Raw genomic sequence first — 22131 nt, forward strand, 5'->3', positions numbered from 1 at the left:
GATTTGAATGGCCTGTTTGTAGAACACTGCTAATTTTCTCCTCAAGGGAACTACTGCTACAGTTAGCATTGCTCTTCCAGATTGCAAGACACTTTTTTCCAGGTTCCTGTGTCACCAGGATGATGATGCCAAGATGTGTCACCAAGATGACACTTTTATGGCTAATAAAAGCTATCCAAAACAATTGACCTTATAAGGTGAGGATAGGAGGCGTTTTTTTTAAAATTTATTATCAATAAACATTATTCATTCTTTTATTCTACGACATAGATGTGCTAATTGGAATATAGCAACCATCCATAAGTAGGAGGAGGGTATATTTTGAAAGAGAAGTAAAATGACCAGAGCTTGGGTCCTTGATGAAACTGTAAATTATGAATTCCTGTATCAGCATTGATCTGGTACTTTACATTCTGAATGGGCACATGGGCTATATGAGGTGTCAGATGCATGGTCTCACATAGCACCAAGTTATTTTTGTGAAAGGGAATTATATTATTTTTCTTTCCTTTGGATTCAACAACATTTATTTAGGGATTTTACTTTATATACAATTGGATTTAGTAATAATTAAGAAGGCTTACAATGACCTTTACATTGTGAAGGTTTTTTTGTTCAACCTCTCCAGAGTTATATAATTTTCTTCCTCTATCTCTGTCTCATACACAGACTCACACTCATTAACGCTCAGTTAGCTCCAACTCACACATTCATGCTTTTTTCTCTATTGCTTCTTCTGGCTAGAATTCTCTCCCTTTGCATTCAGCCATCTCTCAGTCTAGTTTTCACTGGATTGTTTCAGATATCTCTTCTTCATAAATGGCTGCTTTATAATCCTAGCATGGTTTAGGTTTAAATGTTTTTTCTGTACTTCAAGCTTAAGGACTTTTTACCCTAATGCCTAATATATTCCTTGTATCCTTGTTCAGTTCACCACTGGTCTGTGGACTCCATAAAGGCAGGACAGGTAGGACCTTGTTTGAGTAGATTGAACTCTCATTTCACCTGCCTCTGCTATGAATTTCATGTCTACTTTATGGACAAAATGCTTGAACTCATAGGCTTCATGATTTGACTAGGAATCAAATCATTATAGCCCATCATCCCTCTTCCTTTTCAGTGTCATTTGCACACAGATGGAGAAGGTGGGAGTCACTTTATTTAAAATAGGAGACTCTTGCTTAAATGTAACTCCCCCCAGGATGGAGAGACACACATGCAGAAGTTTTCTCAGTATTTTTATAAACCTTTTTTTTTGTCCCCCAATTCACAATACAGACCAAGCAAAGGGCCTGGGTTGAGGTGTATATGGGGTGCATTTACTGTATCTCCTCTTTCTATACAGTCAGTGTAAAGAACACAGCCTGTGATAAGAATTGGGAGGCCTTATCTTTTCTTATTTTGATTTTTCATATATATAAATATATATTATATATTATATATAAAAATATATATATATAAATCCTTATAAACCTTCTTATGTTAGGCAACAAACCTAGAAACATGTTCCTCTCATGATTAGTGTTTATTTAAAATTTTTCCATACTCTGGAGCTGGGCTGAGCTTTAAAAAGTCCAGATGTTCAGGCCTCAGACATAGTGCAGGGCTTAAGATGCTTTCTTTCCCTTCCATGTGGCCTACTCCAGATTTGATCTTCAGCCCTGAACAAGACCAGGAATCATTTCTGAAGACATGATGACAAAGACAGAAAGAGTCCCTAAATACCACTGAATATGCCCTTCTTGTTCCAAAAAAGGAAAGAAAAAAAGAACTAAAAGATAATATATAGATCTTCACATCATCTCTTTAAAGACAAACAAACCTGCCATTTATTGAAGATGCATAACAATATGGAACTCACTTCCATCTTGGAGTCTCATCTTTTATCCCAATTTTGCTTTCGCTGTTGCACACAGAACTGCTTGTCCTTCGCAAATGGCCATAGCATTCCCCACCTCCAACCTTTCCTTTAGCTGATTCCTCTTTCTCTCCTCAGTGTTAATTACCTCCACCCATTACTTAAAGCCCAAAAATTTGGATTCAGGACCTTTTATCTTCTCAAAACTCCTTTTTATTTTTTTAAGGGGAAAGATTGGGCTACTCCTGGAAGTACTCAGGTCTTTTCCCTGATTCTTCACTCAGGGGTCACTCCTGGCAATACTCAAAGTGTGAAACCGAACCTGGGTTGTCTATTTGCAAGGTAAGTGCCATATCTCCTGTACTGTCTCTCAGTCTGGAAACTCTTCCTTAGGATCTACTGGTTACTTAGATATGACTAGATTATGCTTCCCTGGGATTCTAGGAACAGTCCTCATTTACTTGCCTTGATATTTAATCACTCACTGGAGAGTATATCAGTATCTTCAAAGCAAGGGATTGAATTCTATCTTCAATTTTTCCACTTGGAACATGGTAGATGCTCAAAAATATTTTGTTAGACAAATAAGAAATTTCAAAATTGAGTAAGAAGGCTTTCAGAACTATGCAAATTATCTTTCTATACAAACTTTCATTCTTTTTTTTAAAATAATTTTTATTGTGACCAAAAAGTAAATAACAAATCTTTCACAATAGTATTGAAGGTACATAGTGACAATAAATGAGGGCCATTCCCAACACCAAGGTTGTCCTTCATCCCCCCCACTTTTTCCAGCATGTGTCCCATGTCTCTCTCCTTTGCTCCCACGCCCCCCCCCCAGTGGTAGTGTAACTGTTCCCCTCTGTGTATAGCTTGTTGTAGATAGGGTATTGGTTTTGTTGTTATTGACTTTGGATTTGATGACAAACTTTAACTCTTTCTGACACACTTCCATTTGTCCTATTGTATATTATCACATGCTAATAGGAGGGTGATTTGGGAAAATAATGTAAAAGTTTAAATTGTAATTTGAGAACTAGTTCACTGTAAACTCTTTAATCAGCAGGTTTTTTTTTTTTTGAATAACTGAATTGTTCCTCCCAGTTCTGAGTATATTTATTAATTCCTTGTTAGACCTCCTCACATCCCAATCTGGGAATACTTAGATCTAGACAGTTATCTTTCACCTGACTAACAAAGATTAACAAAGAATACCATGATCTTTCCTGCCCAATAAAACTGAGTCAGCCCATTCAGCTGCTTAGAGCTAAAGTAGAAGAGTAGAGGCATCACTGTCTAGTTGACATATGTCTGAGACACAGCCTACACTTCCCCTCTTGCTAGTGAAAAAAGTGTCAGGGATTCCTGTATGAGGGGGCAGGTAACACTGTAAAAGGTCATTAGAATCCCTAAGGCATGTCTCTGATCCTTAAACAGCACATAATAGGCAAGACTACCTGTATCCTGAGGCTATTGGGAGGAGTCAATTAGACACATTATGTAGAGTCTTTTAGAAGCGAGGTCTAAAGGAAGTGCTTAATAAATGTCATCTGCTAATGTTGCTATTGTAATTATGCTGGCCTATGGCATCTACCAAGAACCAACCTCAAGAAGCAAGAAAAATTAAGGGAACTGAAATGAAAATATAACCCAAAGTCTTCATGTTGGAATTCAGAGTAATTTTAGTGAAAAAATTTGTCTCAGGGCTGGAAAGATAATACTGAGGCTGAGGAATTTGCCTTGCATCCCATCGAGCACACAACTAAGGGTCAGTTCTGAGCACAGAACCAGAACTAGGTTGAGCACTGTGGGATGTGACCTAACTCACTCTACCCCCACCAAAAATAAACAGAAAAAGAGATGTGCATTTTGTGTCATTTAATGATCTTAAAAAAAAGTTACAAATTTGGAACTTTACTGTTTATATTATATGATGATTTATACCTCTCCATTCTTATGTTGTCATTAAGTTTCCTGTGATGAAATCATTTCTTGGACCCCCTCATCTCAGTTTGACTCAATTATCTTTCAGAGTCTATTTCCCTACGTATTTAGGGGACCCCATAATTGCTCTCTCTTTCCCTGAAGATTTCTCTTCTTTTTACAGAGGAGGTTCTGGTTCGAAGTGGCCTCTTGCCTATTTCAAAAGATGTGATCGGCAACACCTTAGTCTCCTCAAGGCACAGCATTTTCTATCAAGGAAGTTTGAAATAAAATCAAGTGTTGGTGAAAGCCAGAGCCTGGAACTAGAGGAACCTCAACAGAGGCCAGTTACAGGATTTGAGGTTATCAAAAGCAATTTTTCACCAATGTTAAAAGAGAATATTAGAATATAAATTAGAATATAAATTTGGAATTAACTGTTGCTTTGATTCTGTAACAATGGATTTGCCTATAGAAAGGTTGGACTTAACTGCTGTTTTAAGCCTGGTTTTTGCTTAAACACTTAAACATAAGTACAGCCATAACAGGATCAAGTTTTAATGAACAAAGACTAGGCCCAGAAGAACAACCAGTTTCTGGAACCCAGACCAAATGGGTACATACCAGGAAATACAGTAGCAGGCAGATGGCCAGATAGCAACCACATTCTAAGTCTGAAGGAACTAACCACCACACCCTGGATCTGGAGGCAACATGATTTTTCCTAACTGAGCCTACAATACATTCCAGCCATTTGTCTGATGAAACTCAAATTCAACAACCAACCCTAGCTATTTGACTGATGTAATTTTGTACTAAGAACCTTAATAATTTAAAAAAATCAACTACCCAGAGATGAAAATTCCCTAAGTTCCCTATAAATAAGGACCTATGAGTCCACCTGGGATTGCCATTTTCTTAGGAGGTGGTTGACCCCAACATGCAGAATAAAACTCCCTTGCTTTCTTGCAGTGATTTGTGTCTCTTTCTGTCTTTGCAGGATGAATATTGAGTCTGGAGATAACACCAGCTTAGCTTTTGTATCATCTATGACCTGTCTACTGTCTCATTGCTTTTGATCTCTTGACTGTTCTTCATCTCCTTTGAATTTTCTTTGGTTCCTCTGTTGGTCAGCTCATATATCTCTGGCCTTTCACTTTTCACTTTTCCTGGACAATCTTAACCCTCCTAGGACAGAGGAACCAACCACATATGTCCATTGTAACAAGGTATAATTCTTGGCTTTCCAGTTAGGTGATATCAGGAATTCTAGTGGGGAATCAAGAGTTTCACCCTCATACAGTTTCACCCTCCTAACCAAAAATGTCAGGCCCCTGGCCTACTGTCCCTGGAGATCAAGTGGTAAACAAAGAAGTCTCCATCATCTGGCAGTAAGAAAGCAGTTCCTTAGCAGAGTGGTCAGAAAATGGCAGTAGAAACAGAAAGAAGATCCCGAGTCTCCTAACTCCTAAAACACGTCTTCTAATTTAACTAGAAATCAGGTTGCACACCAAGAAACAGAAAGATCTCAAATATAATGAGGATAGGTGATAAATAAATGCCACATAAAATTTTAAGGATTATTTTAAGGAAATGCCACAATTGGCAGAGAGGTACAGAAACCTCTTCTCTCATAGACCTAGAAATAGGAAGTTCAAAATCAAGGTGACAGCCTGGTATGTGTCCTTCAAGTGCTCTCGGGATACTGTTCTGTTCATAGTCTTTCAATTTCAGATGGCTTTAGGTTGTCCTTGTTTATAACTGTATCATTCTCTGTGTATGTAGAATGATCCCAATTGATATAGGAATAAAACCAAAATGAATACACTTCTATACTTTACATATTAGTTAAGCAAGTTTATAAATATAAGATAAATGCACAAAAATGACATATTTCTATAGACTAAAAATAAACATGTGGACCCTGAAATTAAATTCATAATAGTTTATACAACAAAATATATAAACACTTAAGTATAAATTTAATGAATATTAAATTTCACAGTGTGATTAAATGATATAATTCTAGTCAAAGAGTGACTAATAAAGTAATCCCATATCATGTACAATGGTTGAAAATTTAACATAGAAAAGGTAAATTCTTCCCAAATTAATTCATAAATACAGATTCACAAAAATATTATTATTTAAATTTCAGGAATATTTATTATGGATTTAACTAAGATTATTCTGAAGTTTATGTGAGAAGGCAAAGTACCTAAAAATCATTAAAATTACTTTGAAAAAGAATAACTTCAAGAATTATTAACACAATGAAGATTAGAAAATGAACAGAATGAGATGTCCAGAAGTTGACCCAAGAAAATAATTCTTACTTGATTTTTGACAAAGGTACAAAGACTACTCAGTGGAGGAAGCATTGCCTGTTCAATAAATGATGGTGCTAGAATTATAAGATATCTACAAGCAAAAAAATAAAACATAAGGTCGGAGTGAGAGTACAGCATGCAGGGCACCTCCAAGTGGCTGATTTGGATTCAATCCCAGGTATCCCATGTGGTCCCCTAAGCACTGCCAGGAGAGATTCTTGAGCAGAGAGCCAGGAAATAACCCCTGAGCACTGCTGGGTGTGGATCAAAAACAAAATATTCCAAGAAATTTAACTTTAATCTCACATGTTACAAATCTAATTCAGTAATGTTGTAGGCTTAAAATGTGAAAGTAAAGCTTAAAAATTTCAGAGCAAAACATTAAAGAAAATCTTCAGGACCTAAGGTGAATAAAAGAGCTCTTCACTTAGTACCCAAAAATATTAACCTATAAGAGGAAAACCTGATAAATAGGAATTAATAAAAATTATAAACCTCTTCTCTGAGAAACACCCTTTTCAGAGTATTTAAAGAAGATATGTTACTGTGTGGGTAGCAATATGAGCAAATCACATACTAAACAAAGGACAGGTATCTAGAATATATTTTTCAAACTACAAATATGTTTAGAAATCAGAAAAAGAAAGAAAATCAGAAAAAAAATACACCAAGAGGCATTTCACCAAAGTGGCAATATAGCTACTCAATATCAGTAGTCACTACAGAAATTCATAAGAAATTCAGAAAAAATCACAAAGAGATATTATCATACAGTAATATAAGATTAAAATAAGAACTTGGATCAACACTTGATATTTATGAGAATGAGAAATTGGATCTATTATACTTTGCTAGTGGAAATGTTAAATGACTACAGCCACTCTGGAATACAGTGTGGCATTTTCTTAAACTAGTAAACATGAAAGTACCATATGATACTAAAATTGCCTTCCTGAGAAATATCCCAAAGAAAAAGGCTCTATTTACACAAGAATCTAACACAAGAATCTAATATTTACAAGCATCTAACATCAATTTCATCTTTTTTTTCACCCTACTGTAACCAGAAGCTGGAAAGAATCCAAATGCCCTTCATGGGTTTAATGGTTAAACAAAACATGTGGCTTGGTATCATGGAATAGTAAGAAACAAGTGGTAAAACACTACATAATCTGGACAAATCTTTAAGGAGTCATGCCAAATGATAAAAGCCACTGCCTAAAGCTTTCATTCCATTTAAATACTATTTTTAAAATGACAATTATAAATATGAAGACTGCCACAGTACAGACATAGGTTCTGATATAAAAGAGGTAGATTGGATTATAAAAGAGCAACATGGGGAATTATGTGGTTATAGAAATGTTCTGAATTATGATTGTCAATATAAAGATCCTGATTGTGATATTGAACTGAAATTTTTGCAGCATATTACTATTTTAGCATGTTTTCCATTGTATAATTTTTTACAATCCATGTGACTCTATAATTAAGTCAAAATTAAAATTGCAGACACAATACCACTAAAGCTAAATTTAAAATAACTATTTAACACAGTTAAACTAATCACATATCAATTAACCAGGTTGTCATAATATTTTAAAAATGACTAAAGTACTTTAAGTTTGTTAAGAACCAAGAGATTCATTGGTTCATATAGCTTACCGTTCTGTGTGGTAACTTGGTGCATCTATATATTTTTTTAATTTTGGGTCATATCTGCTAGTGCTAACGGCATACTCCTGGCTCTGTGCTCAGAAATCACTTTTGGTGGTGCTCAGGGCACTATATTCAATACTGGGGTTTGAACCCTGGTCAGCTAAGTGCAAAGCAAGCACCCTACCCATTATGCTATTTTATGTCTTTGGACCTGTATGTCTTCTATTTTATAATTTATTTTGATTGTGCTGTTGAGAAATCAGATTTGAAACTTTACTGTAAAATATTTACATTTTAATGCTGCACTTGAAAAATATCATACATTTAACTATTTAAATTACAACTGACCTAATCTATGCTAAATTAAATCTGTATTTAAGATCATATGAAAAGATTTGTGACTTCAAAAATTATATACTTAGATCATGTTGCTCATCACCAGAATAAATCTCAACTTTTTGTGGACACTGTTCTGAGATCTGAAGACAGCACAGAAAAATCTTCTTGCTGTGACAAACGAATAATGCTATGAGTAAAATACAACCTCAATGGCTTTTTCAGACACAGATGCTTTATTCACTGCAGCCTCATAATTTCTTTATGGCATAGCTAATTTAAGTTCAGTAATGAGGGAGAATGGGAATAAATTCCAACTTTGTTTCACTGGAGCACTTTTAAGATAGGTCCTCATGGATACCTGTCTTGAAAGTGTGGAATATTTTACGTCTCTAATTTATTAGCTGTGTGATAGTGGGGAAGTCACTGATCTTCCTCAGCTTAACTTTTTTAAAATTTATAACAAAATTGGTCCTGGAGCAATAGCACAGTGGTAGGGCATTTGCCTTGCATGCGGCTGACCCAGGACAAACCTGGGTTTAATCCCCAGTGTCCCATATGGTTCCTTGTGCCTGCCAGGAGGGATTTCTGAGCGCATAGCCACGAGCAACCCCTGAACATCAATGGGTGTGGCCCCAAAACAAACAAAAAATTGTAACAAAATAATAATTATGCATTTTAATCCAGGAACTAGGAGAAATAGAGATAAAATATCTAAATATGAGTTCAGTAAGTGGTCATTCTGATTTTTGTTATTTGGGCTTGGACAATACTCTGCTATGTTCCTAAGTATTTTTGATTTATCCCTTTGAATGAATTGTGTTCCTAAGTATCCAGACAGAGATTAATTACCATTTCAAATTTTACCCTTGTGTCCCTTAGAATAACGTCTTTCTTTCAGTGAAAAGGTAAAATTATTAGTTTAAAATAAAGACAATGTATATAGGTGTGAGGAAGGTATTTTTGAATTGTATTTTTGTGTTACTAGGGTAGATCCCTAGGAGTGGGATAGCTGAATCATATGGGAGCTCAATTTCCAGTTTTTTTGAGGAATCTCCAGATTGTTTTCCATAAAGGCTGGACTAGATGGCATTCTCACCTGCAGTGAATGAGAGTTCCTTTCTCCCCACATCCCAGCCACCACTGATTGTTCTTGTTCTTTGTGATGTGTGCCAGTCTCTGTGGGGTGAGATGGTGCCTCGTAGTTGTTTAGATTTGAATTTCCCTGATGATTAATGATGTGAAGCATTTTTTCATGTGCCTTTTGGCCATTTGTATTTCTTCTTTGAGAAATTGTTATTTCTTCTCCCCATATTTTGATGGGGTTAGATTTTTTCTGGTTATGTTCTGTCAGTACCTTGTATATTTTCTATATTAGCCCCTTCTCTGATGGGTATTGGATGAATAGTTTCTCCCATTATGTGGGTGGCTTTTGAGGTGCAGAAGCTTCTCAGCTTAATATATTCTCATCTGTTTATTTCTGCTTCCACTTGTTTGAAGAGTGCTATTTCCTCCCTGAAGAGGCCTTTAGTCTCAATGTCTTGAAGTGTTTTACTTAGGTATTATTCTATATACCTTATGGTTTTCATTTGGAATTGACCTTTGTGGTGTTAGATGGGGATTTGAGTTTTCTATTTACAATAGCCAGACTCTGGAAACAACTAAGATGCCCTTCAGCAGATAAATGACTAAAGAAACTGTGGTATATATACACAATGGAATATTCTGCAGCCATCAGAAGAGATGAAGTCATGAAATTTTTCTATACGTGGATGTACATGGAATCTATTGTGCTCAGTGAAATAAGTCAGAGGGAGAGATAGACACAGAATAGTCTCACTCATCTATGAGCTTTAAGAAAAATTAAGGACATTATTATAATAATGCTCAAAGACAATAGAGATGAGGGCCAGATGGACAGGTTCACAATATGAAGCTCACCACAAAGAGTGATGAGTGCAGTTAGGGAAATAACTACACTAACAACTATCATGACAATCTTAATGTGTGAGAGAAGTAGAATGCCTGTCTCTAATACAGGCAGGGGTTGGGAAGGAGGGAGGGGGGCCTTGGTGGAGGGAATGTTGCACTGTAGAAGAGGGGTGTTCTGTTTATGATTGAAACCCAAACACATGCTGGTAATCATGGTGCTTAAATAAAAATTTTATATTAAAAATGAAAAAGTAAAAAAATAAAATGAAATAAAATAAAGATGATGTAAGTGGAATATTGAAAGACAATAAATCCTGCTCAAGTTCTTCTAACACAAAAGGGTACAAGTTTTAGTCTATTTGAATAACAAGGAAGAACATTGATTTCTGTTTGCCACCTCTTGTGCCAAGAGAATCTACACAGTGGGCCTAAAAACCAGCAGTATAATCTGCTCCCTGGGTCACCATGATGCAGGTGGTCCATGTCCTTGTTACATTTAATGGAACTAAGCTTTAACAAATACACCTATGTCATGTTGGGTGCTCAGTTGTAAAGAGATGTTCATATAATTGGTAAAGTAAGAACTGATGATCATTTATATGAAAATTTGGTCTGTGAGGTCAATCAAAAACTCCACTTTATCATTGAGGTGCCAGGCAGATATTATAAAACCAATCAAAACTTTTTTTTTCAGAAGTTAATTAACATGTTTTATGGCATAGTTATCTTAGCCAAAGCTATAGATGTTCATGCTGTCTTCTTGGCTCAACTCAGCTAGTGAAAAGAAAATAGAAATGGAATAAAATGCCCACTGGGCATTAGACTGCAAATACATTTATCCTGCAGCAAAGCATTAATTTATAAAGATAACTGCAATGCATTATGCATATAATCCATCCTCATTTGGCCCTCAAATCAGTCTCTTAATGGGACATTTCTTTTCTCTAACTGCTATATTTAGGACAAAGGGTTGGACTCAATAACAAAATGATTGTAATTACTAGGAGTACTATCATAAAGTACTTATTTTTAATAGTAGAAAAATTAATATTAAGAATTAACACAAAAACAAAAGAAAATAAAAGCTGGTAGTATTTTGGGAACAATAAAAGTGTTTGTGTTCCTTATAAAGATAAGTAATATAGAAAAGAATTATGTTTCTCTCTTTTCATCAAGACTTCAAAATGTTGACTTTAAAATATGGCCATTTTCAAAAAGATAATATATTTAAGAAAAAAAGAAAAGGGCTGGGGCCGGAGAGATAGCATGGAGGTAAGGCGTTTACCTTTCATGCAGGAGGTCATCAGTTCAAATCCCGGCGTCCCATATGGTCCCCCGTGCCTGCCAGGAGCAATATCTGAGCCTGGAGCCAGGAATAACTCCTGAGCACTGCCGGATGTGACCGCCCCCCAAAAAAAAATAAAAAGAAAAGAAAAGGGCAGGGGAATTTTCTTGTTAAGCTAAAATTAAAAAAGTCCTGATATGTCTTTTCCTGTATTTATTTCTGTATTTTCTGTATTTATTCCTATATATACACATATACATATACATGTACATGTAAATATACATATAAATACATATATATAATAGACTATATGAGGGACCTGAGAGACATAACAATGAATAGGGCATTTGCCTTGCTCATGGTTGACCAGGATTTGATCCCTGGTTCGCCTAGCCTGCCAGGAGTGATTTTTGAGGTCAGAGCCAGTTGTAACCCCTGAGCACCATTAGGTGAAGCACAAAAACCAAAAGGAACTTGATTAAAATCCCACAGTCCTTGATCCTAACAGGAGTTTTATCAAAATGAATGCAATGGGCATCTCTTATAGGCCATCTTAAATATTTCTCTTCCTGGGAATGTGCTGGGTGGGCTCAGAGAAAAGACTTTGAAGAAAGTATATATTCTTAAGTTTAGATTTCTTCTACTCCAACTCTGAAATAATTACAGTAATTGCCAAGATAAAGGGTGAAAGTCACAATGTGCTAGCTGGGACATTCCAGAGCAGGAGAAAGCTTGGCGCCATTTTTATAGTTATGCCTGTTAAGATTTAATAGAAGGAAAGTTTCATTAGTGAGCTGTGCTGCAATTAACTTCAAGGAGGTTCCAGACTACTGTATGTTCCTGTTATGGACAGAAGACTCTTTAGATTTTCCTCTTGAAAGAGTGTATTAGATTTTCAAAATTTCAATTATAAAATTTGTAAGAGGAACAATTAAAATAAATAATGTAGAGGTTTGTTTTATTGCTATAGAACTTAAAGTAAAAATTCAGTGGACATGCTAATAGATAACTTGGGAGTAACCTATCTGGGGAATACTAATACTATTAATTATTGATTGATGAAATGAAGACTTAAATAACTTTGTTGCTTTTTTTTTCACTTCACCTTCTACTTTATAAATAATATCATAATAAAATTGTGACCAAATTGGAAGTTGAAAAAAAATCTTTTATATCAAACATTTTTTATACACATAGTCTACTTTCGTTTGTTTGTATTAGGGGGCCTGAGAGGTGACGTTCAGGGGTTCTCTTGGCTCTACACTCGGAAATCACTCCTCGAATGCTCAGTGGACCATATGGGCTGCTGAGCATCAAATCCTGGTTAACCGTGTGCAAAGTAATGCCCTACCCTTTGGGCTGTTACTCTGTTCTTTCATATAGTCTACTTTTTATATAAAATGCTTGCTTTAAAATCTGATAATTTGGCAAGAACCAGAAAATATAAGCTATGGATTTCAATGATTTGTTTCTTTTCAGAAGCTGGTCAATTCTATTAAACTTTTGGAGCATATTTTTTAATCTTCTAGATCCTTAGAGAAAAGGATCAATAGGACTTAGTCATGATCCTCCTTTTCTTGTCCTTTAGTTTGTCAGAGCTGGCCACACTGTCTCCCCAAATGAGACACGTGTATAAAGAAAGGAGCCTGGAAATTGTGAATCTTCTGTCCCTGGGATTTCATGATATATATGATTATGAAACAGATGTAAAGGCCACATCAGGACAAGTTTCAACTACTGGTAGCCTCCACACACCAGTTTTCTAAACCATGATGTAGTTTGAAGTTCAAGAAAAGATTTCATTTGGAAGAGTTCTCTTGATTTAGATCTGAAAAAAATTCCTTGCTACTTAGGTCAAAATGTAAGAAATCACTATATTTACTTGGGATATACAGTCTGGTTAATTTTTGTTTTTGTTTTAAAGTTTATAAACTTTTATGTCCATTTGTTATAGTTGTATTAGCTGTTTTTGACTTTTGGGTCATACTCAGAATTGTTCAGGGATTATTCTTAGATCTGTGTTCAGAGGTCCCTCCCATAGTGCTGTGAAACCATATATAGAGCCAGGAATTAAACTAGGGTCAGCAGTGTGCAAAGCAAATGCTTTAACCCTTGACCATCATTTTGGACCTACATGTTTTTATTTCTTTAATGTTTCTTGTGGCATGGTGTTTGGGCCATGTAGCTAAAAAAATGTAGACTAAGAATTAAAATCTATTTGTCAGATCTAAGTCACAATTTCAACCCCAGGGCAGTAGCTTTGCAGGATGTTACATATTTTTAAACTTCTGTTAATCGCCTTGTTGATCAGTTCTCTTGCAGGATGGTAGTTTGAATTAATTAATCTTTAAAATGGATCAGGCAGTGTAATATTATTGGTTTGTGTATACCAAATGGATTGCCACATTTTGCATATTTAACAATCTTTATTGGTCTGCATTTTCATTTGAAGAAACACTTAACTTTTTATAAGCAAGGACAGTATAATATACAATACTACTAAGCCTGATATTCAAGAATGTTTTCATACATGTCTTAGTATTAATTAGGGAGCAGTTCTTGTTGGACATGTTTACTTTTAATTCTTTATAGGTTTCCAAGTGGGTTAGAGCAGTAAGTACTCAGAAAAACTAACAATTATCTAAAGAGCTTTGGATTTCACTGTAAAATTAAAATTGTGGGGAAATTGTGTTTTCATTCTACTCGTATTAGCCGTTTCTTATCCATATTAGCTAAAGGTTAACTTGTTCTTGCCATTTTTATGAAGTGAGAAGCAGGAACTTTGTCTTTTTATGAAAGGAAGCACAGGAGTGCCAAGCATTCATTAGAGATTGAAATTAGAAGTGACTGTGAGATTAACAGAGAATGTAATTCATTGTACGAGTCCAATTTGGACTTTTCTAATTACTGATATCAGAAGAGATAATGTAACTTAATATATGGAATTTACCATTATTTTGTAGATTTTAATGCACACAAGACAAGATGCTGAAGCTTTTGGGGAAAGAAATGAGTCTCTACAGATAGGTGCCATAGTTTCTTCTTTCCCTGAGATAGAAGTCTGTTTAAGAAAATCTCAGTCACCAAAAAAAGTATTTTTTCTTCTTTCTTTTTTTTTTTGGGGGGGGGGGGTAAGATTTGCACACCCTGTGATGCTCAGGAGTTACTGCTGGCTCTGTGCTCAGAAATTGTTCCTGGCAGGCTCAGGGGGCAGGGGGGCCTTATGGGATGCCAAGGATTGAACCCAGGTCAGCCTTACATAAGGCAAGCGCACTACACATTGATTGTGCTGTTGTTCTAACCCTAATTTGTTTGTTTTTGTTATTGTTGTTTCCATTTTCTTATCGTCATCACTGTGTTACCAAACAGTTGATTCAGTTTTGTTCCCTGTCCCTTGTACTCACATAGTATGAATGAATTGGTACAAGGCAAGAATTATTAGAATCTTCACAAAATGGAGAGTGGAAAGAGATTTTAGTTTTCAGATCTCATTGCATGTGTATTCAAGGAACAGAAGTTGAGAAGAAGCTGGAAGTGACTGTCTCTGTTATTTAGTGGAAAAAATAAATCCAACAACAATAAGCAACAATAAGGCCTTCAATAGCAGAAACATCTTTGATGAAAGAAAAGTGGAAAATAAATCCTGTTTATTAGTTTTTTTAAAGTTGATGGGAAACACTTTTAACCTCCTCAGAGAAAAAGAGAATCTCAATCTCTGAAACACTCATCCTTAGTCAGTGAGTTCACCTTTTCCTTGAATTTGTTCCATAATTTCTAAATGAATGAACAGAAATAAGAAAGGTATTATACTATTTTATGCTGAATTAACCTTACTGTATATTGCTAAAGATCTATCTCTGGAGACACATCATAAAAACTAAACACTTTTACCTCCATGGCAGTACTAAAAAGTATTTCAAATTTTACTATTTGGGTATAAAATTACTAATCAAGGGTGGTAAATGACCAGAAGAAAACAGGAGAAAAAAAGACTCTTTGAAATATGCTAAAATATTATCAGTGCTTCATTAAGTGCTTTTATTTGTAGTCTCCCACCCAACTCTCCCAGCACTATCTTCCTGCTGTGTGCTGACTTCCCTCCTCCATGTTCCAGCTCACTCACCTACCATCTCCCATCTGCCAATCCAGGCTTTCTACTGAAGACAAGTTCTGTTTTCTATTGCCTTTGGGCAGATTCAAGACTTTTATTTTTTTTATTTTTTTTTAATTTAAACAACTTTATTACATACATGATTGTGTTTGGGTTTCAGTCATATAAAGAACATTTTTTTTATTTTAAACAACTTTATTACATACATGATTGTGTTTGGGTTTCAGTCATATAAAGAACACCACCAGTGTAACATTCCCATCACCAATGTCCCAAATCTCCCTCCTTCCCACACAACCCCCGCCTGTACTCTAGACAGGCTTTCTATTTCCCTCGTACATTCTCCTTATTAGGATAGTTCAAAACGTAGTTATTTCTCTAACTAAACTCATCCCTGTTTGTGGTGAGCTTCATGAGGTGAGCTGTAACTTCCAGCTCTTTTCTCTTTTGTGTCTGAAAGTTATTATTGCAAGAATGTCTTTCATTTTTCTTAAAACCCATAGATGAGTGAGACCATTCTGCATCTTTCTCTCTCTCTGACTTATTTCACTCAGCATACTAGATTCCATGTAAAATTTCATGATTTCATCTCTCCTGACAGCTGCATAATATTCCATTGCGTGTATGTACCACAGTTTCTTTAGCCATTCATCTGTTAATGGCTATCTTAGCTGTTTTCACAGTCTTGCTATGGTAAATAGTGCTGCAATGAATATAGGTGTAAGGAAGGGATTTTTTGTATTGTATTTTGTGTTCCTCGGGTATATTCCAAGGAGTGGTATAGCTGGGTCGTATGGGAGCTCAATTTCCAGTTTTTGGAGGAATCTCCATATTGCTTTTCATAAAGGTTGAACTAGACGGCATTCCCACCAGCAGTGGATAAGAGTTCCTTTCTCAAGGCCGGGCGGTGGCGCTAGAGGTAAGGTGCCTGCCTTACCTGCGCTAGCCTTGGACGGACTGCGGTTCAATCCCCCGGCGTCCCCCAAGCCAGGAGCGACTTCTGAGCGCATAGCCAGGAGTAACCTCTGAGCGTCACCGGGTGTGGCCCAAAAACCAAAAAAAAAAAAAAAAAAAAAAGAGTTCCTTTCTCTCCATATCCCCACCAACACTGCTTGTTCTCATTCTTTGTGATGTGTGCCAATCTCTGGGGTATGAGGTAGTACCTCATAGTTGTTTTGATTTGCATCTCCCTGATGATTAGTGATGTGGAGCATTTTTTCACGTGTCTTTTGGCCATTTGTATTTCTTCTTTGTCAAAGTGTCTGTCCATTTCTTCTCCCCATTTTTTGATGGGATTAGATGTTTTTTTCTTGTAAATTTCTGTCAGTGCCTTGTATATTTTGGAGATTAGCCCCTTATCTGATGGGTATTGAGTGAAACACTAGAATAGCTAAAGCAATCATTGGGAAAAAGAATATGGGAGCAATTACTTTACCCAACTTTAAACTGTACTACAAAGCAATAGTTATCAAAACAGCATGGTATTGGAATAAAGACAGGCCCTCAGATCAGTGGAATAGGCCTGAATACTCAAGAATGTTCCCCAGGCATACAATCACCTAATTTTTGATAAAAGAGCAAGAAATCCTAAATGGAGCAATCTTTAATCTTCCTTTCCCCCATTTTTCCCCTTTTTTAACCACCTTTTTTTTTTTTTTGGACACAGCAGGGTTGCATTGGGAGATATGGTGTTAAGGTTGAGCCTTCTTTCTCTATGAATGATGCTTTCTATTATTGATGTAACAACTGAATCAATAAAAATCAAGGATTTAGGATAATGTTTGGCCCAAAGTAACTACTAAAGAAATTCTCACAATATTGTTGCAGTTTTTACTTTATTAAGGTATTAGTCTCATTACTTCCTTTCTCTCAGATTGTTCTCAGAGGTGGTGTTGTGCATAATCACTTCACAAATTATCTTGAAAATTAGTTACTTGTTTCCATACTTAATTCCTTTTTGGACTGCAAATTCCTTATACTATATCCTAATTATAAAGATTTACTGATATATTTCTAACACCAACACTGTTCCTGGCATGTAGCACTTAGGAATGAATTTTAGAAATGAATGTTTATTTCACTTGTTTCCCAACATTTATTCTCTCCATCTTTTTTTTTATCAGTGGAGTCACTGAATTTTAGTAAAGCATATGGTTGTTGCACCAACTACAATATTTCCTAACCTCCTTTCCAGTGAGGTGGACTTGGATGATTAAGTTCTTACTGGTGGTATGTAATTGGAAGTGTAGTGTTCCATTTATGATTTTTGACCTTCAAGGGAAAAAGCATGTTTGTATATTTTCCCCTTTACTCTTGCATTTGGCTAGGATGCAGATGTGATATTAAAATCTTTTGCAATCTTATTCTACCTTAATATGGATGGCCTTTGGAAGGATTAACCTTGTTGAAGACAGCACAACAAAGCAAAGTAATTCCTGTGTTCCTAATCAAATGATACTGCTATACCAATTTCAGACAGCTTGTATTCAAATTTTCTCTCTTGTTTGGAGCACCATTTCTTATTTTGGCGGTAGTTAGCCTAAATTTCACTAGGTGAGTCCACATATAGATGGTAAGCCCCAAGATAATTTTATTAATCCCTAACCTTTGATAGAGAAATATCTGGCGAAAATAACATTGTGTGGATATGAATTTTATTTGTCAAAAATATTTTAAATAATTAAACAGTAATTTAAATTTATTGCCCTGTATTATTTTCAGTTGTCCAATGGTTTCTCTGATTATGAAAAAAATACTAAAAAAACAAAGGTTATATTTATAATAAAGGAATATTTATTCTAGAAAGTGTTTCTATTAAAATATCATTAAGACAAGCAGGAGAGATGATGATTTCCCTTCATCTCAGCAAAACAACTTTCTTCTCTACTACCATACTCTGGTCCTGATAACTACATTTATTCTAGATGACAGGGTCTACAGAGAAAACACAGCAACTCTTTTTAACCTTCTCTCCTATTTATTGTCAAACCTTCTTGACCTTTTAAACAGGAATTACTAAAAGAGAGCTGTTTGGGGTCCAAGATCAGGGATTTAGTCTTGATGTGTACATAAAAAACCCTGTTATCTAGTTCCAACAATGATTTACCACGAGATATACTCAGGAGGTTTTTTTTTGTAAATTTTTGGTATTAAATAATATCATTTTATGGAAAAGGACATATGTTGTAATAATTTGATGGTCATTTTTGGGAAAGTGATCAGATATACATCTACAGATGCCTGTGTGCAAAGCAAATGCCTTACCTGCTATGCTATTGCTCTGGCCCCTGGCCTAATTTCTTGAATATAACATATCTTTGTTTATTATCATACAAACCAATGATTTACCACATGTATTTTCAAAAAATGTCAGGAGTTGCATGGAAAATGCCAAAATATAAATAGTAATGTTTCTGATGAAGGACAGGTATTTCCTCTAGGGTTTCTATACTTTTGAGTTAACAATAGGAGGAATCCATGTTTTCAAGTGCTTGTATGTTTTGGCTCAATTTTCATAAGAATTTAAAACTTATATAAGTTTCTTTTTTACCTTTATTTAAATATCTTGAACACATATATGATTGTGATTAAGTTTCAGTCATGTAAAGAACACCCCCCTCACCAGTGCAACATTCCCACCACCAATGTCCCAAATCTCCCTCCATCCCACCCCCACCCCCCACCTGTACTCCAGACAGGCTTTTGGCTCAATTTTCATAAGAATTTAAAACTTATATAAGTTTCTAAGAACTAAATAAAAGGAATATGCAACCATATGATAAAAATTGAGATAGACTTTCTCTCTGCCACAACAGGATCCTTCTCAGTTTCACAAATGCACTACTTATCTTTGGTGCTTCTTCCTACTTCAGGCAAGTCCTTCTTTTCCAGCTTCAGTTTTCACAACTGTAGGTTGGGACCAATAACTGTAATCAGAATAATGCAACACAAATGTTATTCTATATTGAAAGGGGTTGATATGACATGTTCATGGCATATAGAAAAACACTAAAATGGTATCATATAATTACTTTAATAATTATGTTGTTTTATTACTTTTCTCCTATTATTATTATAATCATTATTATTTTTTGCTTTTTGGGCCACACCCAGTGACACTCAGGGGTTACTCCTGACTATGCACTCAAAAAACACTCCTGGCTTGGGGGACCATATGGGACACCAGGAGATTGAACCGTTATCCATCCTAGCTTAGCACGTGCAAGGAAAACACCCTACCATTTATGCCGCTGCTCTGGCCCCTTTTATTATTATTATCAAAATAATACAACTGAGACTTTAAGCAAGGACTTAGGGCGAGTAATAGAAATTGGCATCTAGTTGCACTGAACTATCAAATGTGCTTTCTTGGGAGGATCAGCACACCTAATAGGAGAGTGCCAAGTGTTTTCCTTTCCAGATGAAGTGTGTCAGCTTCAGCAAGAAGAGGTAAGGAACATAACGTTTACATGTGGGTGCTGGTTGTGACTGTTCTTAACTGATGAGTTAGTATGTTGGAATTGAGAGTTCTTAGAGGTCTTCAAAGAATGTCATGTAGCATTTGTTAGAGTCATTGCAACAGGGATGCTTTCCACTTGCTTTGATTTAGTGACATTACAAAGCCTTAGGTAAGGCCACACACAGTGGCTGGTGATTTAGATAATTACAAGGAATGGCAGAGGCCTGTCTCTTTACAAGGAAGTTAGCAGTGACATGCAATTAAAGTCAACCATGAATGGGGGAAGGGTGAGAATGGGGTAGAAAGTCTTATAGCTCTAAGGGTTACAGTGATCAGATCAAATCATACAATATTTGCAGGTATCTACCCCACAAAGAATGTCTGATGACTTATTTTATTAATTTATTCCAGAGATAACTATGCTATTTTATATCATTAGAAAATGAAAACATAACTCGTGCTATTGTAATTTTTCTCAAAACTATCTGGACCACACAGGTCAGTTGGTAAAACTTTAGTCAGAGACTTAAATGATCAAACTTTGCTCTTTGTCATGGTGTTTTTCTGCTGTAAAAGGTGTAGTCATGTCTATTTCCTTCGATGAGACATAGGGCTGTATGAGGTAAGGAAAAGCGTCATTATGACGTCCATTCCAAGCATAACCAAGTGGAAACAACTCTGCTAAGCATTTGCCAGAGTTCATTTGCAGTCAGGTTAGATGAAAACATGAGTTCTGTGATTCACATAGAGCCTCTTTTTCTAGCATATGAAGCATTCTTTCAAGCTTAAGTGTGTATTCTTGCCTTTTGAGTTTTTCAAAAGTATAGTTTTCTTTCTCTTCCTGAGACCTGGGTATGGTCTCGAGCTTTTGATAATAAGCTAAAAACTCTAGACCTCCTAGTTAGAAAAATGTACATCCTCCACCCCCCCACACACACATCACCTTTAGACCTCCTCTTTCTAAAATTTATCTTGATAACAGGAGAGGTTGTGTGTAGAATTATGTGTAGAATAGTAGTAGTGTAGTGTAGAATTATGGGGTGCATGGCATTCTCAAATTGGGAGAATTCGGGAAACCCTTGTCCCCCCCCCCAAGGTTGATCTAATTCAATCCTGTGTTTGCTAGGTGTTGCATTGCATGTGTTGTGTTCGTTGAAATCTACTACAACCTTTTTAAACTATTGTTACTGGCCCCATTTTCTAGACAAGGACACTAAGAACATTTTCTCAGAATTTAAAGCCAGACAGACCTTTTCACCAGCATGCTGCAGTGCACAGCCACCCAAAGAGCTAGCAGTTGGCCCGTGCCTGTGTAGGGGCTGTGGCCACAAAGGTAGGAAAGAGGGTTTCTGAACATTTTTCTGCAGCAAGAGATCTTGAGGGAAATCCTGCTCTTGGGTGTAACAGGTTGGAACTGTTAACACAGTAGAAATGTGAAGTGTGAAAAAGTGTTGAAAGACAGAATAGCACAGCACAGGGCAGCAGCCATTGGGTGGTCTAAAGCTCTTGGGGCTGTGTTGGAAGTCCAGCTGGTGCATTCATTTTTATAGATTCCATGCTATGTTCTCCTGTTAACTTGGTAAATGATTCACAAAGTCACTGAAAAGGGGTGAGTGAATCCCTCACTAGTAGAGCTGGAGCAGGGGAAAGGAAAAGGCATGCTCTACATTGGGGTTTCCAGAGCCATAAATAACGACTGTGTTGCCATTCCCAGCAATGTTTCTGTCATTAATTAACTTTTATGGAAAGCTACGGTGTTCATGACTTGGGCCTCTCTCTGCTCTTGATCTATGTAGTGTTATGTGGTGTGGACAGCACTACTCACAGATGGGATTTGTCTGATGGGGGAACCTGAGAGAGCAGGACAGAGTGCCTGCTAATGCATGACCTGCCACCACACTGGGGGTGTGACACTCTTCCTGTTCCTGCTAATTATTTTTTCCAGCATCCACACATGGGATCAGAGCATCCCGTTGTTTGCTTGGATGAATTTGTAGTGGTGCTGAGAGTGCTAAGCACTCACTCGGGGTTATTTTATACTGGAAAGAGGAATTAATGACCATGCCTGTGGGACACACAGAATCTCTTCTACTTTCAGGGCCAAGTTTAGTTTTTTGAGGTTGTCAGAATAGTCTTGATAGAATCTTTGCCATTGGCTGAAAGTCTTTCTGCTGACTTTCTGGACTTGTAGCTCTCAATCATAAGCTCACATCAGAATCTCCTTGAAGACTAAGTTAT

The 22131-nt window shown here is 36.2% G+C and overlaps 1 non-coding gene across 1 annotated transcript; it reads right to left on the reverse strand.

Annotated features, from left to right (window-relative positions):
* Nucleotides 1-1253: 1253 nt before the first annotated feature.
* LOC126010044 (small nucleolar RNA SNORA51) lies at nt 1254-1386 on the reverse strand. Its single transcript, XR_007496184.1, has one exon. It is a non-coding gene; the product is annotated as a small nucleolar RNA SNORA51 (small nucleolar RNA).
* Nucleotides 1387-22131: the final 20745 nt, after the last annotated feature.

The sequence above is a fragment of the Suncus etruscus genome, chromosome 5 (genome assembly GCF_024139225.1).
Source record: "Suncus etruscus isolate mSunEtr1 chromosome 5, mSunEtr1.pri.cur, whole genome shotgun sequence".
NCBI lineage: Eukaryota > Metazoa > Chordata > Mammalia > Eulipotyphla > Soricidae > Suncus > Suncus etruscus.